Source organism: Sorex fumeus, unplaced genomic scaffold (assembly GCF_029834395.1).
Source record: "Sorex fumeus unplaced genomic scaffold, SorFum_2.1 ptg000014l, whole genome shotgun sequence".
In the NCBI taxonomy this organism is placed as follows: domain Eukaryota; kingdom Metazoa; phylum Chordata; class Mammalia; order Eulipotyphla; family Soricidae; genus Sorex; species Sorex fumeus.
Genome location: NW_026606071.1, coordinates 31155950 through 31160306, shown reverse-complemented (window position 1 = coordinate 31160306; position 4357 = coordinate 31155950). Strand labels below are relative to the sequence as shown.

At 35.9% G+C, this 4357-nt stretch overlaps 1 non-coding gene across 1 annotated transcript; it reads left to right on the top strand.

The window, feature by feature from the left end:
* Positions 1-3485: 3485 nt before the first annotated feature.
* On the top strand, positions 3486-3649 carry LOC130021210 (U1 spliceosomal RNA). Its single transcript, XR_008792109.1, has one exon. It is a non-coding gene; the product is annotated as a U1 spliceosomal RNA (small nuclear RNA).
* The last annotated feature ends 708 nt before the right edge of the window (positions 3650-4357 follow it).

Below are 4357 nucleotides of genomic sequence, written 5' to 3'. Positions count from 1 at the left end.
AGAGACAGGGGGGATGGGGGGATGGGGGGATGGGGGTGAGAGGGATATTATCCATGGTGGTGGAAAATGGGCACTGGTGGAGGGATGGGTATCTGATCATTGTATAATTGAAACCAAAGCACAAAAAATTGTAAATCTACAACTTTAAAAAAAATAAAATAAAATAAAGGGAAAAAAAAAAGAAAAAAAAAAGAATAGGGGATGCTGTCTCATTTGCCAAGGCATCGAAAATCAGATGGGCTGGACACATAATTAGATTTGGAGACAATCGCTGGACTAGAGCCATTACTCACTGGATTCCACAGGATGTCAAAAGACCACATGGTCGCCCACCTACAAGATGATCAGACTTCTTCATCAAGACCCTGAACGATTCATTTGAGGCTCTTTGTGTTCCTAGAATGAACAGATGCCATTGGGCTACACTACCATGTGACAGGGACGAATGGAGACATTACTGATGCCTGCTTGAGCAAATCAATGATTAACAGGAAGTCAAGTGATCAAGTGATCTTAGACTTCTAATGAAATTTTTGATAGAATATTCAACTGAATAAAAAATTAGTTATATTTTCTGGCTCTTTATCTTAAGTTTACAAAATGATAGGATATAAAACTTGTCTGAAAGAATAAATATATTTAAAAAAATATTTTTAAAGCACAACTTTCCTTCACGTAGAATGTAAGTAGAAAATTTAGTCTTGAAAAATTCTTGACAAGAAACAGTTGGGGAGATCACATGTCTTTGTCTCCCAGAGGGAGCATAACATGACACTCACCATAACCATGTTGCCAAACCCTGCACCAGGCTGTTTTACTCGGGATGTCCCAGAGGAAGGTGGGTGAGACCCCCTCCTTGCCCCAAGAGCCCCAGCCCCAGCATCCAAAATCTATTGTCTATGCTTTGAGTATCACTCAAGTGAGAGAAATAATCTGGAGTTCTGACCTCCATCGATGATCAAGAGTCAGGGACACAATTCTTTTAATATTTTAATCCAATTCAATCCAGTGGGGAAAAAATAAATTAATTGGGAGCAATGATTCTTTTAATATTTTAAAGAAAGAGAGAAAGAGAGAAAAAATGAAAGAAAAGAAAAAACATGGCAGTTGTTTGAATATAGGCATTAGTATTTGTGACATGAGAACAAAATGTTCTACAAGGATGTGATTCCATCCCTGTTCTTGGAATGTGAACACTCTATTTGACCCTGGAACAAACCTGAATGGAAAACAACCAGTTATTTTACAAAAAGATTAACATTGTAGCTATAGATGACTCACTTCACACATGGACTTGCCCAAACTGGTTCTGGTTTTTCCTTTTTCTGAATGAGCCAATAAAAATGTCATTCTAAATAAGTTGTTCTTAATTTCGAATATGGACTATACTTTTGTTCCTTGTGAAGATAGATTTGTACTCATTCATTCCAGCTACTTGCAAGGAGAAATATGTAAATCAAAAAACCTAGACTAGTGAGAATTGGAAACACAGCATATAATTTCACACTGTGGGTTTTTAAGGCCTGTCTAAAACTTAAACAATTTTCATGGGTTTTCTGAGTACTTAAAATCCCATATATTTAAAAAAGTTTTCCCAGGGATTGGGAAGGCAGTGGAAGGGAACCTGGGAACACAGGTGGTGGCAAATGTAATTGGTGAAGAGACAGGTGTTGGAACTATATATATAACTGAAATCTAATCATGAACTACTTTGTAACTGTGTATCTCACTGTGGTTCAATTAAAAAACGAAAATAAATAAAATAAAAGCAGTGCCAACAACAACAAAAATGTTTTTCACATTTCAATGTTTGGAACCTATAATTTTATCAAATACAGTAATTTTTCTTTATTTTAGACTATAGATCCAAATAGTTGTTATTTACGAAAGAAAAGTGGGGTATGAACTTGCTTTATTATATCTTTCTCCATTGTGAATTTTTTATAAGTTCTCAGAATTTTTGAGATAAGTCTTCTGAAAATAACCATCAATGGACTAACTTTATAATACTGAAAGATATGGAAGATTATATATATATATATATTCCAAGTTTTTAATAGGATCTCCTTCACATTTACAAAGTATTCATTATCTTCACAGTTGTTCCTAAGTAATACACTACATTATAATGTAGTGTAGTGTATTATGTAGTTCATTACCTATTAAATAATATAGTGTATTACCTTGGAACAAACTAATGCATGAGTCAAAAAAATCCTCTGTAATAGTTTGGCAAGAGGAATTGATTTGCTAGTGCATTTCAAAATAATCTGACAGAATAAATAAAATAAGCATAATCCAAATAAAGCATAGGCATAGGAGAATTTTGTATAGGACAGAATTATTTTTCAATCTGCTCTCCTAGTTTCCAACAATATTCACATCATTGATTTATTCTAGTTATTTTCTATTTTAGTACCAAATGCTGATTCTTTGTAGCTTCATTTCTTCACAAATTCTGTCCATTTCAAATACTTTTTATTTTGTTAAAATTCTATGATGTTTGTATTTTATTTCATTAACCTGTGTTTTATAATTCTTTCTGTTCCCTAATATTTTATTTACTGTCTAAGTTATCAAATTATTAAAACACCTATGTAGATTATTTTCAGTAATTATCTTGTATTATTTCTTTTATTTTTTATGTGTTTTTAATCTGTTTTAAGTTTATGTTTTGTGCAATGGTGTGTAAAGCAAATCTTATAAATAAAAATAGTAGTTAAAAAATTTCAGAATCTGGGGCCAGAGTGATAGTACAGTGGGTAGGGCATTTGCCTTGCGTGCAGTCAACCCAGATTCGATCTCTGACATCCCATATGGTCCCCCAAGCACTGCCAGGAAATTCCTGTGCAGAGTCAGGAGTAACTCCTGAGCATTGCTGGTTATGACCCAGAAAGAAAAAATTTCAGAATCTGGTCATAGTGATTGACATTGGAGATCAGAAATATTCTGTCTAAGAAACAGAAAATACAGGAGAAAATGATATTGTTTTTAAGATAAGACAGGTGTTTTCCCACCCAAAGACCTCAATAACACAAAATCCAGATAAATCATTCACCAAAAAGTTACAAGTGTCTGCTAAAAGTGGAGAGTGAAAGATACTTAAGTCAGTGAATTTATTGCTCTTCCTTGAACCTACCAGAGTCAAGAAAAATGGAATTGGAAAATCATTGCAGGATAAATGCATGAAGCTAGTATTTTAACTAGTTTCTCTACCATTTATCACTGTAATGATGCCTAAACATCCTCTGGGCCCGGAAACAAAATGGAAAGTTTGCTCCATATTTATGGTGCCTAAGAAGAGAAGACAGGCCAGGTGTGGGGAAGATGAGCAGGGAGTAGCACATAAAGAGAATAGCAGGAGCTGAAGAGCTTCAGAAAAGAAGAAACCTAACCTATATTGGTAAAGGGAGTTCCAGGAGACTATAACCTCTCCAAATGTCATCAAGAAATTGTAAATATTTGACCATTAATTGAGAGCAATGATACTTAACTGGCAAGGGAGATACCATGATGAAAAAGGTGGTTTTCCAGGGGAAAGGCTTATCCATTGAACTGCAGATGTGCTGACCCCTGCAATTTCCCCAAATGTAGGAAACCCAGCTGCGTAATTTCTGGTAGTGGGGGACTGCATTCCTGCAATCCACTGGGGGAAAAAATAATAATTGGGAGCAGTGATTGAAGAAAAAAAAAACACCTATTGCTCGGAACATGTGACAAAAGAGGCGTTGGTGGTGTCAGTGTCCTTGTCAACACAAACTTGGCCATGACCATTGATTTATTCGCATGCCTAACATCCTGAATCAGACGATTATGCTTGAATTGTTGTGGCTCACTGCCAACAAATTCTATCTTCGTCGTCTACATACCAACATCCATCTAGGATGAAGAAGAAATTAAGAAATTCTACATGAAGTTGGAGAAGTTCTATAAAGAAGACCACACCTTCTACAAGATCATTGTGGGTGATTTTAATGCCCAGATAGGACATAAGACTGAAAAGATCAAAAGACACAAAGAATTCCACATCAGAACCCGTGGCCTAGAATGGAACAAACAGGGTGAGAGACTGAGTTCATCTTGTCAACCAAAACCATCCATGGTCACTTGCAGTTCCAGAAGGCCAAATCTAAACATTGGACATGGGAGTCTCCTGGTGGACAGTTCCACAATGAAATTGACTATGTCATATTCAATTGACAGTTTTACCTGACCGATATCGCTGTTGTCCCAAAATTCCAAATGGGATCAGACCACCATCTCCTCCATGCAAAATTCTACTTCACGGAGTGGGGAGAAAAGGCTGCAAAGTTTAAGAAGAGAACTCCTAGAACGAGCACCAACTGGGAGCTCTTTG